This window comes from Euprymna scolopes, chromosome 13 (genome assembly GCF_053919585.1).
Source record: "Euprymna scolopes isolate OS-2025 chromosome 13, ASM5391958v1, whole genome shotgun sequence".
Lineage (NCBI taxonomy): Eukaryota > Metazoa > Mollusca > Cephalopoda > Sepiida > Sepiolidae > Euprymna > Euprymna scolopes.
This window is the reverse complement of record NC_136494.1, coordinates 72,925,777-72,948,693: the sequence shown is the minus strand read 5'-3', so window position 1 is coordinate 72,948,693 and position 22,917 is coordinate 72,925,777. Positions and strand designations below refer to the sequence as shown.

General features: G+C 31.0%; 1 protein-coding gene across 1 annotated transcript in view; it reads left to right on the top strand.

The window, feature by feature from the left end:
* The window catches only part of LOC145292069 (corticotropin-releasing factor receptor 1-like), a 670,744-nt gene that overhangs the window by 95,677 nt on the left and 552,150 nt on the right, over positions 1–22,917 (top strand). The gene's annotated exons all lie outside the window — the stretch shown is intronic.

Below are 22,917 nucleotides of genomic sequence, written 5' to 3'. Positions count from 1 at the left end.
GTTGTTTTTTGAAGGATTCAAGTTATTTTTTTAAGCATTCAAGCCATTCTTAAGGTCATTCAATCCATCCTTAAGTTCATTAAAATCATTCTAAGTTATTTACTTTTTATTTATTTAAGTCATTTCAGCCCATTTTTCGGTCATTTTAGTTTATCTTTAAGAATTTCATGTCAATCCTACATTCACGCATTCATTCATTACACGAGAGCACGCGACTAATGGCTATCGGCCTTGTTTTTCCCCGCTCAGGGTTCTGAAATATGGACGATATATCACGGGTGAATCATTCCTTTAATTTTCCCCGTGTAGTTCTATTTTTTGGTTTTACTCCTTCCCTCGCCTCCATTTTCAGTTATGTGCATTTTTTTATTCATATCAATCGCTACCGACGTCATCTCTTGAAAAGGGTCGGACGAAAGGTTCCTCGGGGTTCTTTTTTTTTATAGTCGAATAGTTTTTTGACTATTTTTTTCTCCCGTCTAATTTTTTAGTCCCCCCCCCCATTGATCTTCCTCTTAATTTTAATAATGACTCCACTTATCCTTTTAAAGACTTTACTTTAATGTACACACACACACACACACACAAACACACACACACACACACACACACACACACACACACACACATATATATATATATATATATATATTGTTGTGTCTCTATGAAAGCGCCATAAAGAGAGACGCGAACAACAGGTTTAGGGAGAAAGAATATATAGTACAAGAAAGTGAATACAAAGAAAGTTTGTCGCTATTTACCGACTGTTTAGTAAGACATTCCTCGCGTTAGGTGGCCAGATTTAACTCTCGAGTTTTTATAATGGACAGAAGAGTTCATTATAAGTGAACAGGTAAGTCCCCATAACACCTTCCTCCTAAGGCTTTACTCCATAAAGTGTACTATTATTTTTTTAGATCGATAGTAAAAAGATATGCGAATTTCCGTTACCTTATCGGCGGCGTTCTGGAACTTTGTTTGATTCGATGTCTGAAGTGTCATATTTTGTCTTACTTATCTCTTCTTCATGACGTGCATAGTTTCGATGATCTAACGAACGCTTTCTTATCTGATTCAGGTCTCGTTGATCGGTGAATTAAGGACGCTGAATAATATACACCTTATATATTAGTTTATTAGAATTCATCATGTAGATGAGTATTATTTATTAATTTATCTATTGCGGACTATTATCCTCATAATAATAGTCCGCAATAAGTAAATTAATAAATAATCACTGTATTTGAGATTATTTTGTCTATTGTGCCCAGTTTGCAGAAAGACGTGTTATTTTTTGTATGTTTTGTAGAAAACTTTTCTCTTTGGTCATAGTGACTCTTAGTCACAATAGCGGTCCTGAATTTTGTTTGATTTAGTAATAGTTGTTTAAATACAATCTTACCTTCCGCTAAAATATATTCTCTGCTGAAAATAATGCTGATGGGATATATAAGCGTTAGGTGTGATCTTATAGATTCGTAGAAGCTGTTTCTCTAGGTGTGCCGCATACTTTCTTGAGTGTTCGTTTTAACATGTCGATGAAGCGTTCCATCTCGTTAGATCGCGAGTGGTACTAGGAAATTGTGACATAGTCAATTTAGAACGTTTCACAGAGCTCCTTAAAATACGTGGACGTAAATTGAGTCGTATAGTCACTTACTAAGTAGTCGACAATTCCAAATCGGGAAAAGAATGCTTCGGGAAATTAATAACTATTAGATTGTTTCATAAGTTCCCGCTGATTTTTTTAAAAGTAAATAAAACTTTTAACAGCAAAAGTAAGTTCGTGTGGGACACAATCTCCAAGTTTTTGTGTGAATCCCATCAACTAAAGATGGCGTGAAAATGTCGCAAAATCACACTTCATATTTTCACCTAATTCTCTTCATGTCTGGTGGCCATCTTCCTACAAGAGAACCCTGAGTTAGTCTGCGTCTATCTTGATTGGGCCTTCTGGAACAAAAAGCGTTATTGAAGTCAAAATTACGTACTTGAATCTGATAATCCAATCTGAAACAGTTCACTCAGCTATAGCGTTTTCTACAAATACGGCACATCCTCAGTCACTTCACTCGCTTTTTGACCTTGATTAAAGGCGAAAAGGAGGTGCCGAAAATGTTATTTTTATTTATTTACTTGACAATCCATTTAAAAGTTATATTAACGAATAACGATGACCATTATCTTGTAGAACATAATACATGCTTTCTAATGATATAGAGCACTTTTCGAAACATCAAAGCATGTTTTAGAACAGAATTATTTTTATGAAACGGCGGGAACTTATGTAACAACCTGATAGCTCTGTAGTTGTTCTCTTACATCTGAGCACTTCTTGCCTTTTTGTTATAGCTGTCAACCACAATTAGGTAACAACAATCGTCCATGGCCCCGCAAAATCTATATGATTTCTAGACCAGGGTTGGTCTGTTTTGGGCTATGAATTAAAAGTGATTAGAGGTGACTTTGCCGTCAAGGTACAATCCTTGCATGAGTCAACCATGTTTTTGGTGTCTTTATTCATCACCGGCTAATTTATGTAACTATGCATGAAACTCTTCTATTTATTCCTGGGTGATCCATATAAAAACTTTTCATTATCCTTTTTTGTAATGCTTTTAGTATGACGATCCTCTCGCTGTATAGTAGGATATCATCACACATAAAATATGCCCTGTATTCATGGCCTTTAATTGTAATTTTCTGTTTTGTAGCACTAATAAATTCATCTTTTTGTGCTTCACGTTCGTTTAATTTCATGTAGTGTGACCAGAATGTTTTGATAGTATTTTACTTTGTTTTAATTCCTCTAAGAAAGCAATTATTGCTACAATAACAACTTGGTCCAAATAAATTCAGTTTAATTAAGGATTTCGCGTAATGAAGCAATTACCGAGTTCTCAAGAGATTCACTCTGCCTCGGGACCATCTTGAAAGACCGTTTGCATGTCCAATCTGCTTGGAGGATAGGTAATTTAACTTGAAATTGTAATGCATCAGAATAGTGCATCACCTCAGCAGTGTGGTCTGTAGACAGGTAACCCTTTCTTTAACCCAAATATGATGATTAGAGGGTTATGGTTGGTATGTAGTATAAAGAATCGTGTAAATATCGGTAGAACGTTGTAAGTGCGAAGATAATAGCAAGAAATTCTTTCTCGATGTGTGAATAGTGTTTTTTCTGCCGGGAGCAGAGAGCTTGATGCGTGTGTAATCGATTTTTTACTATCGTCCGGTATTTTATGTAAGGCATAAGGCTCCTATTTCTCATGATCTTGCACCGCTATATCTACACCTTTTCTTCGATCAAGTTAAAAATGAGGCATTAAAAAAAACAAAAAAAAACTAACGCATACAATTGAAACACTAAGGCAATGTTTATTGAGATGAGTATTATTTATTCTTTATTTATTGCGGTAACCGCGATATAAGTTCCAGGTGAGCATTGTCTGAAGATAGCGGTTTCAATCCTACCAAAAGCCGGCCAAAGTCTTAGTTGACCAAAACGTGATGAGACGAAAACAATTATGGAAGGCAGTAATTGCTGAGAATGCAATTTGGAGATTCGGAGTTTCTATCCCGTTGTGGTTACCACCTGACGAAGGCCAGAGGAATAGTTGGCCGAAACGTTGTGAAGATAATAGTCCGCAATAAATAAATGAATAAATAAAACTCATCTCAATAAACATTCCAATTAATGAAATAATATATATATATATATATATATATATATATATATATATATATATATATATATATATATATATATATATATATATATATATACCATTTGATACAGACCCGATCATGAAAGATCAGGTATAAAATGTGAATTTATAAGACCAAAAAATCCAACCTCGATCGCAGTGGAACGGGGCGCTGTATCTCTACGGTTCTAGGTGAGCATTGTCTGAAGATAGCGGTTTCAATCCTACTCAAAGCAGGCCAGAGGCTTAGTTGGCCAAAACGCGGTGAAACGAAAACGACTATGGTAGGCAGTAATTGCTGAGAATGCAGAAAGGAGATTCGAAGGCCAGAGGAATAGTTGGCCGAAACGTCGTGAAAACAACAACTAAAAAAGATGAAGATAATAGCCCGCAATAAATAAATTAATAATAATACTAATCTCAAGAAGCATTCCAATTAATTCAATAAGATTATAACTGTATTGATTCTTCCGTCTGCAATAAATAAATGAATGTGAAAAATACTTTCAGATTTTACACGTAGTCTCCTTTTCTTTTATTAACGACTAGCGGCAGCGCCGCGTCGGCACACACAACGCCGACTCAAACACAAAATCGAGTACACCCAACATCAGTACATGTATACAGTGCTAAATTCCGTTGACATGGGCAGTAACTTTTTCGACAATTGCACGAAATGGCCCCAAAACCTTTATTTCGGGCTTTTTGTGTGAATTGGCGTTGTTCGTTACGAGCCATATACAGATAAGGACAATCTAGGGACTCACTCCTTTCAGGGAAAAAAAGAATTTTTCAATTCGGTGCATCCGTTCGAAAGTTTTATTTGTATACCCCCCCCACACACGCACACACATAAATAAATAAATAAACATTTAGAATTTTATTAATAGTATAGATTAACACAATGTAGATATTGGGAAAAAATGAATTAATGTCTGTGTTTTCTTTTTACCTTGGAAGAATATAGTTAAAATGAAGTTCATTTTGTTGCAACATTTACTTTTCTCTTTGCGAGAAAACCCAAAGAGGAAAAGAGCGAAATCCCGAGAAGTCACATTTTAGTTTAACAGAAAAGATCAACTTATGAATTTTTCATTTATTAATGGTTTTCGTTGAACAATTACATTTGAGTTTTTACTTGGTGCTGTGAATTGAGAGATGGTGTAACTTTCAAAGGTAGTTTCTGCGAATTAGGTATTCAGTGCAACATTCTGACGTTTCTACATTGAAACGTTTCTACGGTACCGACTCTTCATATGATACGTTGCTAGGGGTTTAGTGTTTTTGGAACACTATCTGCCCATTCGAATACTTTGTCGCAAGGTCGATGTTGCTGAATCGGGTCCTTTTGGTACCACGTTGTTTCGTCGAATACCTTGTTGCCAGTTGTTGTAAAATGCTGACTTATTTTAAATTTATGTTCTCGAATTCTTGTCGACCGTTTTTGTTGAAACATTGGAGTATTTAAAAGTTCGGGTTTCCCTCGTAGATTCTTGAATCCTCGTCGTTGCTTTCGTATTAGGAACGGGTTATAAGAAAGACGCGAAAAGAAAGTTTAGACAAAACGAATATATTGTACAAGAAAGTGTTTACAAATAAATATTGTCGATATTTACAGATTGTTGTCTGTAGTCTCACGATATTTCCGGTATTTACCTCTATCCCACAGTGAAGGGGATGAGACACAAAGTCAGAAGTTAAGAAAATGAGCCAGCGCCCCAAGAGGCCTGCAAAAATAAGTCTGAGTCAACTCGTCGGCATTCCCCGGTGAGAGCGTCTTAGACAACAAGCGATAAAATTTATCCCCCCGAAAGCTGGAGGGCAAGGCCTGGGAGGGTAGATGTCATAGGACTACAACGAACATTTGTATCACTCTGACAGCAAAAACGCCACCGAAATGGCCCAGTTTCTGTCGAACTGATTGTCGAACCTTTCGATTCATAGTCGCAATAATTTCGCCCGAGAGTATTAACCCTCGGGTTTTTATAATAATTAGAAAAGTCCATAATTAGCGAATGGGTAAGTCCCCATAGCACGCACGCACACACACGCACACACACACACACATATCCCACATATATATGTATATAGATACATGGTTCTAATATGATATAATATTAAAGCGAGAGTTAAAAATAATTAAAAAAAATATTATGGGGATGCGTAGTCGACTTTAAAAACAACATCTCCTTCAAGAACAGACATAAAATGTGTTTTCAATCTATATTTATTCAATGAGGAACCAGTTTTCCTACCTAGCAAAAAGGGACGAGTTTTCCGGGTACGAGTTTTCCATGTACGAGTTTTCCAGGCACCAATATGCCATAAATATGGTTTATTATCTTTTACTGTTTCTTCAACACAATAACACTGTCTTTTGATTACGCTAAATGCGGGTGTTTCTTTTATGATTTCACGCTATAGTAAAACTATCAGATAATACACTTTTAACAAAAGCACAGCTTCCAAAAGAAAAGGCACGGCTTTTTTTTTTTAGTAAAATGCAGACATTTAAACAAGAGTCAGATTCAAATGAGTCCGACTAAACAAAATACATGAAAATTTTAAGAGTATCAAATGAAAAAGTTTTAATATTATAACGAAATAATGATAAATAAATAAAGCAAAAAGAAAGAAACTAGACATAATATAGAGTTTATAAAAAATGCTAATCACGCTCTTCCAACAATGAAATCAAAATAAATAATTACTACAGAGATATAAGGATCGAAAATAAACACACACACACGTATATATATATATATATATATATATATATATATATAAAGCGTGACGTCTGTGTGTGTGTGTGTGTGTGTGTGTGTGTGTGTCTGGTCACGAATAGGCTCCTATATGGTTGACTATTTTAAAAAAACTGATTACATATAATGATAGAAGATGTATCGAGACACAGGAATGGGTATGTTTGATCTGGCATAATGATGATTCATAAATATTGTGGGGTCTGCGTACGCGCCTGGTGCACAAAGTATGGAAATAAAAAATAAAAAAATAAAAAAAAACATTACAAGTGTTTTTGATATAGACGTATATAATAATACTTTGATAAGTATGTTTTAACTTAAATAGGGATGGTATAATAAAATTGTGGGGTCTGCATTCGCGCATGGCCTCCATAGAATGGAAATAAGCACAAACTTTAATAAAGACTTTTCATATATATCTGCGTAAGTATACTTTGATAATTATGTTTCAGTTTGAAGAAATATGGTATAATAAAATTATGGGATGTTCGTTCGCACCTGACCTCCATAGAATGTAAATATGTCATAAAGTTTAACAAGGTTTTTTTCATATAGATCCGCAGAATATTGTGATAAGTGTTTCAATGTGAACAGGTATGGTATAATAAATTATGGGGTGTATCTATTTTATTTTTACTTTCATCATATTTTGCTTTGGTTTTGATACCCCAAATTCGAAACTATCTCTTTACAACCCTTCCTTTTCATAAATCAGAGTCTATTTTCTCTAGGCTGTTTTTGAACCAAGTCAACGACGGGTACTTTTGCTAGTGTATATATATATATATATATATATATATATATATATATATATATATATATATATATATATATATATATATATATATATATATATATTATTTGAGGTTGCTATTTTCCAAAGGTAGGGTAACCAATGAAATATAACGAGGGTCATACAAGAGTTCTCAATACAGAAGTAGAGCAAGTAACATTTGTCTTTACATAAGCAGTAGTTTGTTGCTACACAGTTATGAGCATGTTTTGGTCCACTAGTATTTACTAACTAGAGACCTCATCAGGCAACCTGATTGTTGCAAGGTTGCCTGATGAGGTCTCTTGTTAGTAAATACTAGTAGACCGAAACATGCTCATAACTGTGTAGCAACAAACTACTGCTTATGTAAAGACAAATATATATATATATATATATATATATATATATATAAATGAGTTAAATCACAGATTAGATAATCAAGTGAATTTTCTTATTGAATATTACAGTGAGATACTATTTTCAAGACGATCCTAGCCAAAAAGGTAAAGCTCAATATATAAAAATAGAGCAAAATATATGTTTAAATATTAAAGGTTAATTCTAGAGATTAAAATATACATAAAAATATATTCACGTTAAGAATGTATTGTTTGAAACATGGAATATACGGAATAAATATATTGATTACCTTAATCCATGGATTTTCAATAATGGCTCATATCACCAGAGGAAATGAAATGCAGTTAGCAAAATTGTTAGCTGTGAATAAACATATATTTTGCTTATCAGCACATATATTGAAAGACGTTATTTGAAAGGTATTTAACAGTTATATTCCTTGTTTCAAACAATTAATTCTTAGATTGAGTGTATCTTTACGTATATTTTAATCTACAGAAATTTAACTTTAATCCTTAATCATATTCATATATTCATGTGTCCAAGGTGTGTATTCACAGTGACAGCTCTCTAGAGGTTTAAGGTTTAGTCAATGCTACAGGCGATGCTAGCTAAGAATAACACACTAATATCATAACACTGCATCACAGTCATGGTGGACCAAACTAGAAAAATCTATTCTTAAAATTTAATTTTAAATAAAGGATTCAATTTCGAAATTCCATATAGGTTTCCGAGTTCAACCTACAAATTCCCATGTTAGAAACGATGAACCTGGAGGTTGGAGGCAACGTGGGCGAAACGTTGTAAAAGTAACAACCAAGAAAAGAATGGTAGTCAGAATAAAATAACAATACTAGACTACCCGTGACCCGTTGGGTCAGTATGTTATATTAGCTATGGAATTCATGTATGAGCGTGGCACTTGTGACGTAAAGAAATATTTTTGTTTTTGACATAAGAGAAATATTTCTATGAAAGTATATTAACATGAAAAAAGAATATAGATAGAATGTAGATTTCTATGAATCGTTCTGTTTATTATAATTGATTATTTTTGAAAAAAAAGTACAGTTACTGAATTATAAGTGGTTGGCCATACTTATAGGTAAATGTGCACTGAACAGATACCATAATACTTATTATAGTTAAATTCAAATTTTGATAGATCTGCTTTTTTTACATCGTTCATTTCTGTATTATGTTTAAGTTATTTTAAACCCCACTATTCCCATGTTAAATAATAATTTCGAAATAATAACGTTAATATTTCAGCGTCCCAATTGTTCTGATGTTTTTTTTATTTAAAACCCCACTCTTCCCATGTTAAATAATAATTTCGAAATAATAACGTTAATATTTCAGCGTCCCAATTGTTCTTTTGTTTTTTTTATTTAAAACCCCACTCTTCCCATGTTAAATAATAACTTCGAAATAATAACGTTAATATTTCAGCGTCCCAATAGTTCTTTTGTTTTTTGTTATTTAAAACCCAACTCTTCCCATGGTAAATAATAATTTCGAAATGATAACGTTAATATTTCAGCGTCCCAATTGTTCTTTTGTTTTTTTAAAAATTTTAAACCCCACTCTTCCCATGATAAATAATAATTTCGAAATGATAACGTTAATATTTAAGCGCCCCAATTTTCTTTTGTTTTTTTTTTCAAATTTAAAACCCCACTCTTCCCATGATAAATAATAATTTCGAAATAATAACGTTAATATTTAAACGTCCCAATTGTTCTTTTGTTTTTTTTTTAAATTTAAACCCCACTCTTCCCATGATAAATAATAATTTCGAAATGATAACGTTAATATTTCAGCGTCCCAATTGTTCTTTTGTTTTTTTTTAAATTTAAAACCCCACTCTTCCCATGATGAATAATAATTTCGAAATAAAAACGTTAATATTTCAGCGTCCCAATTGTTCTTTTGTTTTTTTAAAATTTAAACCCCACTCTTCCCATGATAAATAATAATTTCGAAATAATAACGTTAATATTTCAGCGTCCCAATTGTTCTTTTGTTTTTTTTTAATTTAAAACCCCACTCTTCCTATGTTAAATAATAATTTCGAAATAATAACGTTAATATTTCAGCGTCCCAATTGTTCTTTTGTTTTTCTTTAATTTAAAACCCCACTCTTCCCATGATAAATACTAATTTCGAAATAATAACGTTAATATTTCAGCGTCCCAATTGTTCTTTTGTTTTTCTTTAATTTAAAACCCCACTCTTCCCATGTTAAATACTAATTTCGAAATAATAACGTTCATATTTCAGCGCATAGGTCATGCGCGCATGCGCAACTGGATGTCGTAAACCGGAAAGTGGGGTACATATATCGTTACAAGATCATTTGGGTTTTATAATTACATAGATATACAAATTATGTTATTGTATAACGATTTCAATATCGTTGGGTAGTCCTTGAACGGACCACTTTATCTGATTTGTTTATTGTAATGAAGCAAGATCGGCCCAGTAGTTTCCGAGTAAAAGTGGAACAGTCAGACAGATAGATGAGTGAACTAAGAGAAATATATATAGATACAAATTATATCATTACCTTATATGGTTTAAAATCAATATCATTGGTTCATTTTCCACGAAAGATTCGTTTTCTAAAACTCCTTTTAGTCTGAATGGATCTATAATATATCAAATAAGGAATTTTTCTGTGACCACTTAGAAGAATCCGAACTTTTATTTGATCTAATAAATATAAATGCTATATCGGGAAATTGATTATAACACTGACTGCCATTAATCATGAATTCCTTTAACCATTTCCAAATTACTTCTACCGTATACCTTGGGTCTTTATAGTATTTAAAACACATTCCTACTTTCATTAAGAAACTGGAGACGGTGAAAAGTTTAATGGTTACGAGTGATGTGACCTTGTAAAGCATTTCTTCGGTGCGCCACATGTTCAGATGTTAATAGTGATTATCCACACTAAGTTCTTAGCATTAGTTCTCTAGATGTTGACGATCAAATGATTACTACATCGTTAATACATTATTTCTAAATCGTTAATAAATTATTACTAAATCGTTAATACATTATTACTAAATAGTTTATAAATCATTACTAAATCGTTAATAAATTATTACTACATCGTTTATACATTATTTCTAAATCGTTAATAAATTATTACTACATCGTTAATACATTATTTCTAAATCGTTTATAAATTATTACTACATCGTTAATACATTATTACTAAATAGTTTATAAATCATTACTAAATCGTTAATAAATTATTACTACACGTTTATACATTATTTCTAAATCGTTAATAAATAATTGCTACATCGTTAATACATTATTTCTAAATCGTTAATAAATTATTCCTACATCGTTAATACATTATTACTAAATAGTTCATAAATCATTACTAAATCGTTAATAAATTATTACTACATCGTTTATACATTATATCTAAATCGTTAATAAATTATTGCTACATCGTTAATACATTATTTCTAAATCGTAAATTAATTATTACTATATCGTTAATACATTATTACTAAATAGTTTATAAATTATTACTAAATCGTTAATAAATTATTACTACATCGTTTATACATTATTTCTAAATCGTTAATAAATTATTACTACATCGTTAATACATTATTTCTAAATCGTTAATAAATTATTACTACATCGTTAATACATTATTACTAAATAGTTTATAAATCATTACTAAATCGTTAATAAATTATTACTACATCGTTTATACATTATATCTAAATCGTTAATAAATTATTGCTACATCGTTAATACATTATTTCTAAATCGTAAATTAATTATTACTACATCGTTAATACATTATTACTAAATAGTTTATAAATCATTACTAAATCGTTAATAAATTATTACTACATCGTTAATACATTATTTCTAAATCGTCAATAAATTATTACTATATCGTTAATACATTATTACTAAATAGTTTATAAATCATTACTAAATCGTTAATAAATAATTACTAAATCGTTAATACGTTATTGTTACATATTTATACATTATTTCTAAATCGTTAATAAATTATTACTACATCGTTAATACATTATTTCTAAATCGTTAATAAATTATTACTACATCGTTAATACATTATTTCTAAATCGTTAATAAATTATTACTAAATCGTTAATACATTATTACGAAATAGTTTATAAATCATTACTAAATCGTTAATAAATTATTACTACATCGTTTATACATAATGTCTAAATCGTTAATAAATTATTACTATATCGTTTATACATTATTTCTAAATCGTTAATAAATTATTACTTCATCGTTAATACATTATTTCTAAATCGTTAATAAATTATTACTACATCGTTAATACATTATTACTAAATAGTTTATAAATCATTACTAAATCGTTAATAAATTATTACTACATCGTTTATACATAATGTCTAAATCGTTAATAAATTATTGCTACATCGTTTATACATTATTTCTAAATCGTTAATAAATTATTACTACATCGTTAATACATTATTACTAAATAGTTTATAAATCATTACTAAATCGTTAATAAATTATTACTACATCGTTTATACATTATTTCTAAATCGTTAATAAATTATTGCTACATCGTTAATATATTATTTCTAAATCCTTACTAAATTATTACTATATCGTTAATAAATTATTACTATATCGTTAATAAATTATTACTACATCGTTAATAAATTATTACTACATCGTTAATAAATTATTACTATATCGTAAATAAATTATTACTACATCGTTAATAAATTATTACTATATCGTTAATACATTATTTCTAAATCGTTAATAAATTATTACTATATCGTTAATAAATTATTACTATATCGTTAATACATTATTTCTAAATCGTTAATAAATTATTACTACATCGTTAATAAATTATTACTATATCGTTAATACATTATTTCTAAATCGTTTATAAATTATTACTATATCGTTAATAAATTATTACTACATCGTAAATATATTATTTCTAAATCGTTAATAAATTATTACTATATCGTTAATAAATTATTACTATATCGTTAATACATTATTTCTAAATCGTTAATAAATTATTACTATATCGTTAATACATTATTACTTCATCGTTAATACATTATTCCTAAATCGTTAATAAATTATTAGCACATCGTTAATAAATTATTACTACATAGTTAATAAGTCATTAATACATCGGTGATAAATCATTACTAAATCGTTAATTAATTATTACTAAATCGTTAATAAATTATTACTATATCGTCAATAAACTAATTCTACATCGTTAATAAATTATTACTATATCGTTAATAAATTATTACTAAATCGTTAATAAATCATTAATATATCGTTAAAAATTATTACTACATCGTTAATAAATTAATACTACATCGTTAATAAATTATTACAAAACCGTTAATAAATTATTACTACAACGGTAATAAATTATGACTATATCGTTAATAAATCATTACTAAATCGTTAATAAATTATTACTACATCGTTTATAAATTATTACTACCACGTTCTTAAATTATTACTACATCGTTAATAAATCATTACTACATCGTAAATAAATCATTACTAAATCTTTAATAAATCATTACTATATCGTTAATAAATTATTACCACAACGTTATTAAATTATTACTACATCAATAAATTATTATTACATCGTTAATAAATCATTACTATATCGTATATAAATTATTAATACAACGTTAATAAATTTTTACTACATCGTTAATAATTCATTGCTGCATCGTTAATAAATCATTACTAAATCGTTATTAAATTATCACTACATCGTTAATAAATTATTACTAAATCATTAATTAATCATTACTACATCGTTAATAAATTATTACTATATCGTTAATAAATTATCACTACATCGTTTATAAATTATTACTCTATCGTTAATAAATTATTACTACATCGTTTATAAATTATTACTACATCGTTAATAAATTATTACTACATCGTTAATAAATCATTACTATATCGTTAATTAATTATTACTATATCGTTAATAAATCATTACTACATCGTTAATAAATCATTACTTCATCGTTAATAAATCATTACTACACCGTCAAAAATTATTACTTAATCGTTAATTAATTATTACTATATCGTTAATAAATCATTACTATATCGTCAAAAAATTATTACTAAATCGTTAATAAATTATTACTACATCGTTAATAAATCAGTACTATATCGTTAATAAATCATTACTACATTGTTAATAGATTATTTCCAAATCGTTTCTATATCGTTACTAATCAGAAACATTGTTAAATTTTACAATCAAGTAAGAATGTTGGTTCGAATTAAAGAAGTTATTGGATGTTTAAACCTTAAAAAAAAAAACGGGCAAAATTTGTAACTTGTCTTAGAATTGATTGTTGATTGTGGTTAAATCTGTGTTCATTTTTGCATTGAATACTATCATAAGTACCATAATACTTAGTTCGCTGCAACATATAATAAAGGTCCATACAAAATCTCGGCCAGATCGACCCAATAGTGTCTGAGAAAATTTCAAGAGAAAACGTTGGATTGTGGTGACTAATCGGTATTGCTTCCTAGTAATTCCATTTGTATCCAACAGATATCATAAAACTTAGTTCGCTGCACCTTATCATAACAAAGGCCCATACAAATTTGAGAAAGATCAACACAGTGGTACATATAAGGGATCCTTCGTCAATATTGATTACGTCAACAAGTGTGAATTTTGAGAATGGTCACAATGAGTGCATGATGGTAACCGAGATCTGTAGAACGGAATCGTTTTCAAAGATAAGTAAGGTAAAGATGGGGCAGTGGGCAGCAGGCCAAAAACGGTAGACAAGACGTGAATATAAGGATATGACGGATGACGTTACGTTTTCAAAGTTGGGAGAAACAAAAAGGTTTCAGTCAGTCTCTATGCGGAAGCAGTACGAATGAGACACCACCAATAATATAGAAAACTTTGTAATATTAGGCGAATAGTACGTTCGCGTTTGATTTTCATTAACCAAGATGGATGTGTTTTATGTTTCGCAAAATCCAACATGTAGCCACTTATTCGTTAAGATATTTGGAGTATCTTAAATAGTGTGTTACTAAATCATTCGCCCGGCAATATGTTTCGACCGGGCAACGCCAAGTATGTACAGCTAATTTCCCATTAGTCCACATATGTAGTAGAGAGAATCTTCGTCATTGACTTCTTAATATTTTGTTCTATTCTCTCACAGCAAAGTTTATAAATTATGCATGAAATCAACATAAAATTGTTTGTTTGAAAAACACACTTATTTCATAGATCCATTTACTTATCATTACTTTATATTTAATCCATATTTCACAAATGAAACATATCAAAGAAAGAAAGAAACTTCATTTTAATGAGACAATAACTTCCTGTTGTCTATTACTTAAGAATAAGACAAATATTACGTCGATCTTTGTCCGTATCAGCTACCTATAAGTTCGAAAGTTAGGTTGAGAAGTAAATAATTAACTTAGGGGACATTCATTTCTCTCTCCGGTGAGTATTATCTCCAAATAAAACCTTGAAGAAAACTCTCAGCGAACAACTAAATGAAACGGCGAGGATGAAGCGCCAGAAATGCACGTGCGAGGTGTCTTCAATAAGTTTACAGACTTTTTTTTTCCTATGGGCACTTTTATTGATAGTGCACGCATGAAACTCTAGTCTCGTTCGAAGTAAGTTCCTCCGGCTGCAATGCTCTTGTTGTGCCGTTCCAACAACTTCTGGAAGGCCCCATATAAGTCCTCATGTGAGCGTGTCATAGACCCTCATCAAAGCCTCTTCCATCTCCTCAATTGTCTCATAACGACAGTCTCTAATCTAATCAGGCTAATGAGCTTAGTGAATAACCAAAAATCACGAGGAGCAAGACTTAGACAATAGGGAGGGCGAGGCGCTGTCCTGATGCCCATCTTGGTTATGATAACGCCTTTCTATCTGATCTTCTCTGAGAATCCTTGAGACAAACCTCGCGCAAATCTTCCCCATCTTCAGTTCCTCGCGAATAATTGTGTGTACAGTTTCCAAACTGACATTTAACTGTACACTTATTATCAAATGATGTATTAACGACGTAGTAATTTTTACACGACGGTTTTTGTCCACGAAATTCTTTATTTGGCTAATCAACTCTGGTTTTCTGACATCCTTACTTTTCCCACACCTCTAATCATCCCTTACCTGTTCCCTGCATTTTTGGAATCTATTATGTCACTCAAAAACTGATGGTCATTCATACAAGGTGATCCAAAAGCAGTCTGAAGAATTGTATACGTTTCATTTTTACTAAGTTTAAAACATACTTTTATGCTATATTGTTCTTCTAAAGTGTCCTCACGTCCAGATTGCATATTTTGAAATTCTCTAACTTTGACAATCAGGTTTAATAGGGTGTATTCCAATTCCTGCCGTAGCTGTTCATTTGAGCGTGAAATCACAATAATTGGCCAGTCATCTCATAAGATGTATAGTAATAACATACTCAATGTTAAAGAGTCTACGATTATTTTAAATGCTTATATAAAAAATGTCTGGAAACTTATTAAAGGCCCTTCGTGTATAAACACCCCGACGTATGTATAAAGATATTTCTTTATTTATTACTGAAAATATTAAAACAGTGGTTTCCAAAATACGTGGAACGGACAGAAAGATAGAAAGACAGGAAATATAAAAATAATATAGATTACATCATTCTTTTATATGGATTTAAATTAATATTATTGCTTTATTTCCCACGTTTCTCAGATTCCTTTTTGTTCTGAATGGATCTATGAGATATTTAAAATCTATCTATCTCTCTCTCTCTATATATATATAAAAGTGAGAATATGTGTGCGTGAGGACAATTCTCAAACTATATACTTATTCAATTGTTAACCTACAAACTTGAAATTTAGTATATTGGGTATTCAGAGGCGTGGAAAGTTTTTAATTGGTTTTCATGCGTAAACGTGCTGTTAAAGGCTCAAAATTGAAAAATTGGTACGCGGAGGCCATCGGAGTTTTATCTGTTTGTCAACCGTTTCACGAATGCGCATGCGTTTATGGTTCATATCACAAATTCCGTATGTTAAGAATAAGTAGGTCTGAATACACGTTTAAAAGTCGTATCAAGCTGGCCTAATGGTTATCCTACTTGATTCATTGACTTTTAATTTGAGTTTCGATCTCATTTCGAGTATTTTTTTTTATTTACAGTAAGTGAACTGTTTAGAAAAAAAAAACCCATAATACTTGCATGCACATATCTCAGTTTCTGTATGAATTAAAATATAATATTTATGCGTATTTTACGACCGGGCAACGCAGGGTGGCCTGCTAGTAAGCAATATTTCTGTGATCACTTTGAAGAATCCGATCTTTCATTTGATTCCATGAATATGAATGTGAAGGGATATTAATTATAGCACTGAAAGCCATTAATCATGAATTCCTCTAACCATTCCCGAATAATTAATAACGTAAAATTTGTAGAAAGAAGATAAAAAACAATTATTATAGAATTTCAAATAGGAAATCAGTTTCGTATATTAATTTAACTTAAAATGATCATCATTTTCAGCCTCTTATAACATTTTATGGATATTGACATTTTTTTTACCATTAATATTATTTAACTTAATTGCTCTAAAAATCGAAAAATTATTAAAATACAAATAGAACATTACATTTTCGAACGATTGTTGGTTCTTACTTGTATTTTATATAGTTTTTGATATAGAGCGGTTATAAAATGTAAATTTGTTTTGGATTAAAAACCTTTTAAAATAAGTTAAAACACAACTAAACTTATGTAGAAGAGCAACGTATCTTACATTTAGTTGTTGTTAATCTCTTTTTTGTTTTGTTACAAAAGTAAACACCCAGATTTCATTCCTCTTTTAAAAGAGGTAGAGATACGTTTAAATGTAGATATAATATATATTTTAATTTGATAAATTTCTAAATGGTTTTCTCTATTTTATCCAAGATTTCATTGTGAGTTTTTTTTTTTAGGTATATATTCCATTTAAATATAAAGGAAACATGCAATAAAACAAATTATTTCAGAAGAAATCGTTGACAAGACAACGAGAGTTTCAAACCAATGCCGGCGAAATTGATTGGAACAAAAAAGAAGAAATAATTTCAGATTCACCTATTAGTCAATAGATAAGCAAAGGTTTAATAAGTGAGTAAACAAGTGGACCCTAGAATGTTTACTTTGCTAACCGTAATCGAACAATGTAAAAAAGTTAGACTGGGAGAATCACTAGAATTTACATCCTACAAATCTGTGCCCCTTAATCTTGAACAACTTTATGTTTGCATCATTTATTTTTGCTAGAAGGAAACACACTAAAAGTACTTGTTTTTGGAATCAGAAATAAAGCTCAAGTTATTTTTCCGATTTTAATACCACTTCTGACACCACAGAAAGTTCCGATTTTGTTTTGACTTCCGATTAGTCGTACAAACACTAATATATATATATATATATATATATATATATATATATATATATATATATATATATATATATTTTAATCGTCCAAACACTGAGCTGTGAAACAGCGAAACAGTACTGTATGTGGATGACTATAATGCTCCCTATCTTAGGTTGAGCAAAGTGGGAAGTGCTATACAAATTACCATTAGCATATAAGCGATAATCTTTGTGTCATCAAATTGAGCTTAGGTATTTGGACAATGTCAAAACATTGTTAATTCACTGCCCGCATAGCAGCAGCAAAATAGATCAACGGTTAGAAGCTCCGACTATCATTCATTTGGGCGGTTGTGTTCCCATCCTGTGAAACAGTACTGTATGTGGATGACTTCATATATATATATATATATATATATATATATATATATATATATATATATATATATATATGTATATATATATGTGTGTATATATATGTATATATATATATATATATATATATATATATATATATATATATATATATATATATTCCAGGTTAAAAATATCCAAAAGTAAAAAACATTGAATTTCTACGAGGTCGTAAATTAAAAAAGCAAGATATTATTTTGTTCGATTTCGGTAAATAAAATTACCATAAGTCGCTACAATAAATTTACTGTTTCAGTCTTAAAAGGCATAGTCAGGTGACAATAAACTGCCGGTTTTATTCGAGACAAGTCATTTAATGAAAATCGAAATCGATTACAAGTCGAAATAAGTAGAAAAATAGAAAGAAAGAAAAAAGAAAAGAAGAAAAGAAACACTTTTAAAAGAAAAGAACCATTCTGGTTCAAACAGTTATAATGAAGGTTTTTTTTCATTACTTAACTTATGTCAAAAGGTTCACGTGTTTTTCATTTTCGGAAATAACAAATCAGCTGTGAAGGCTAGATATGAGAGGGAAAGGGCGCAAGTCTTTTCAAAATCTACAGCCTGTCACTAAAACGACGCATACAATATGTCCTTAAATGTTTTATACTATATTTGGTTCATGTTAATCTTGGTTAAACTTGGGTTGAAATATAAGATTTTAAAATCTTGGTTAACTTGGGTTGAAATATAAGATTTTGAAATCTTATTACAATTTATTATGAAAAGCTAAATATTCTATGTTTTATTTAATAATAGGTTAATCTACTATATAAATATTTCAAACTAGTAGTCTGTACAAATAAATAAAATATTAAATAATTTTATAAGTTTTATATAATAAACCTTGGCGAAAACTCTCAGCGAACGTCTATTTATGTCCCCTTTCTTTATATTATCTATAAATCACATTAAAAATACATTATTTCTTATATATTTTGTTTGCCACTTAACTTCTATAGTTTATAGGTTTTGAAGGGCTTTAAAGTTTAGAATTTCAACTCTTATTCAGCCATAATCTGCACGGGTCGTCTACATTTCTACATGTACTATTTTCCATTGGATTATCGGGAGCGTCCTCTTTGTTTCATCTCCTTGTAATAGGTTGCTGGTGCTATTACATTACAAGTTACAGGATGGAACGAAAAAATTGTCGTCTTAAAAAAAACAACACTGGAGCTTTATTTAAAAATTTTAATTGAAAAAAAAATCAATTCAGGTAACTTGATTATGCAATAAAGCTGATATCTATTCAATCTAGCCGCCTTCAGCTACAATCACTGCCTCGATAAAAGTTCGGAACTTGGAGAATGTCTTTTCTACAAGCGCCGGCGGGAGCTCGGCGAATACTCAGCGGATGGCGACAATCAGGCTGGTTTTGATGTTGTAGGAGGTAGGTTGGTAATGTTCTCGACATATGACCAAACTGTAGTACAGCGGGTTCTGGGTGAGGGAAGAACGGGCCAGCGAGAGAAAAGTACAAAATCGTAGCACTCCTTATGAAGCCAAGCTTGAGTTTCTTTGAACTTGTGGACCGGCGCCGAGTCCTGCTGCCACACCCAGGGTCTGCCAGATAGCATCAGGGATCACCACACTCTTAAGCACTGCCAGATACACTTTGGTGTTGACTTTCAAGCCGACTTCGAAGATGTGAAGTGGCATGATGTGGCCCTCACTTGAAACCACACCAAAGACCATAACCGTGGGTCGTCTGATGCATTGAGATATGTCCTCAAGCGTTGAACCGTCCGTATTTGCATTCTGAGGGTGCTGGCAATGGTCCTGTTGTCATAACTTGGATCGGTAGAGAGCATGAGTTGTACAACAGCGCATCCTCGATCTTGCTCGTTGAACATTTTGTCACTTTCAGACATGATAGATAGCTCTTATCACTCTAGAGATTTGTACAGAACTGGCCAACTAGTAGATGATCTGCAATAAAAAAGAAAACCGGTTGTCATCGAACGGAAATGGAATCATGTCGTCTTTTTAGGGTGAACATTTTTATCGGTCCACCCTATAGAAAAACGGAAGAAAATCAAATGAAGAGAAGAATGAAAAAGAAAAAGATATGAATTGAGTCTTTTATTTAGTTTTTTGTTTAGTCAATTTAAGAAGTCGGTAATCATTTTTTTTTTTATAGATTGTTAACAATAAATATGAGATGGACACAAGAAGAAAATAATATTTCAAAGAAAGGCCTGGAAAAATCATGGATTACATAAAAAATGCGAACATGAAAAGTAAAGGGCTAGTTGTTAAAACTGGAAAAGAAAAGGACAAGATATTTTAGTAAAAAATATAATAAATTTATAACTAAAACTATTGCAGCATTAAGAATTTTTTAAAATTCAGTTTATAACATTATATAATCAATACCTAATGCTGGAATATTTTAAGTTATAAATTTATTATATTTTTTTTTGTTCTTTTCTTTTCCAGTTTTAACAACTAGTATTTTTCTTTTCCATATTTAAGCATAACCATATTATTTTTCATGCTCACATTTTTCTATTAATTAATTTTTTACTATAATAATTAAATACCCACAGATACTAGTGTTTCATCCTTTCAGGAATCTTCAGTGCAGGGTGTCACGATTAACACCAGTCGACAGATTCGAACCTGGCTCAATTAGCAAAGACCGTATCCAATCGGCTACCATTAACCGCGAGAAATAACATTTTATTTTTAAATGTTCCTTACGTCAGTAACAACGATCTAATCGTTATACGATGATCTATGCATAAGAGCTAAATTGACTGACTTAATTCAACTAAAAGTGCTCAACTATAAGAAACGAGTTTCTTAAAGGTGCTGACATAATATTTATTTTTTTTACTATAATAATGAAATATTTACAGACACTAGTGTTTCACCCTTTCGGGAATCTTCAGTGCAGGTTGTCACGTTTAACACCAGTCGACAGTTTCGAACCTTATATATATATATATATATATATATATATATATATATATATATATATATATATATATATATATATATAAATGAGAAAAAAATAAGACATAAAACAGTTCAGTTAGCTTTGGAAAGTATTATTGGTAAGTAGAAATCGGTATTAGATAAATCGATGATAGCGGAGCGACGAAACGGACAGTACTATTAAATTACGGTAGCTAATAATATTTTGTCCTAACCCCCCTCTCACTAACACACATAAACGTAATGCTGGTGAGGGATCGTTCAAGTTTCTAATATCAGTGAGAATAAACTTGCTTACTATATAAAGAGTTCTTTAAAAACTGCGATAGATGCTTTTTGTTTTAAATTGAAAAGTTATCGCTACTGAAAATGTTTTATTTCAACACACAACCTTAACCCCAAAAATCATGTTTTGTAGTTATGTAGCTTATTAAGGATACCGGTTCAGCGTTTTGGCTGAGATCAAAGTGTAGTATCTTTTCCCGTGGATGCTGCACTTTGTGACCATTACCCTTGTGGCAATTGGTTGTTGGGCTATGTAGTGGCAACTCTATATAAACCATTCCCCCCTCCCACCTTTCCCTCCCCCCCTCACATAAAAACCGACCTTGTGTCAAATTTTGCTTACGTGGGGAAGCAAATACCTACCTACCGGTATAATTTCTTATTGCTTTCAACTAAAATAAGATTAGTCAAAGACTAGATTTAAGATATCCATTCCTTCATTGTTTACTGTTTCAATCTAAATTGAATGTATACATGTTAAATGTCTGATGCATTTCATCCCTTTGTCGACAGTACTTGTCTGCCGTAATTGTTTCGTCTGCATTCAAAAAAAAACTAATGGATGAGATCGGTCGCAGTCCATCAAACAGTGAGCATGACCTTCTTTTAGTGAAACTCTGGCTTTGCGAAATTTCGTGAAGCTTTGTCGGCGTCTCACCACTGAGCTGAGTGTTGGCAGTTGTCGTAAAGGACCCACTTTTGATCGCAAGTCACAACCTAGTCCAGAAACGGATTGTTCTTGTTGCGTAAAATAAGCGAAGATTCCGCTTCATAACGGCGGTTATTTTGGCTGTAGTTCAATTCGTGAAGCACCCATTTATCAAGTTTAATTGTTTTTCGATTATCTCTTAAGTGCTTGGAAATCGTCGTATATGTTACATCTAATTCAGAAGCAAGTTCTCGAACAAATGTGTGTTGATTGGCTTCAACTAAGGCTCTTAATTGATCGTTGTCACATATTCGATGGCCGATCACCACGCTCATTATCTTCAAGACTTTCGTCGCCGTTACGAAATTTCTTAAACCACTATTGTGCTGTGTATTCAGTAGTGGTTCCTGGGCCAAACGCTTCGTTGATATCGCGAAATTGTGCGAATTCACTTTTTCCCCAGCCTATATTCAACGTTCTTGAAAGAAAACATAATTGTTTTAAAACGACTGCAATTTTAACG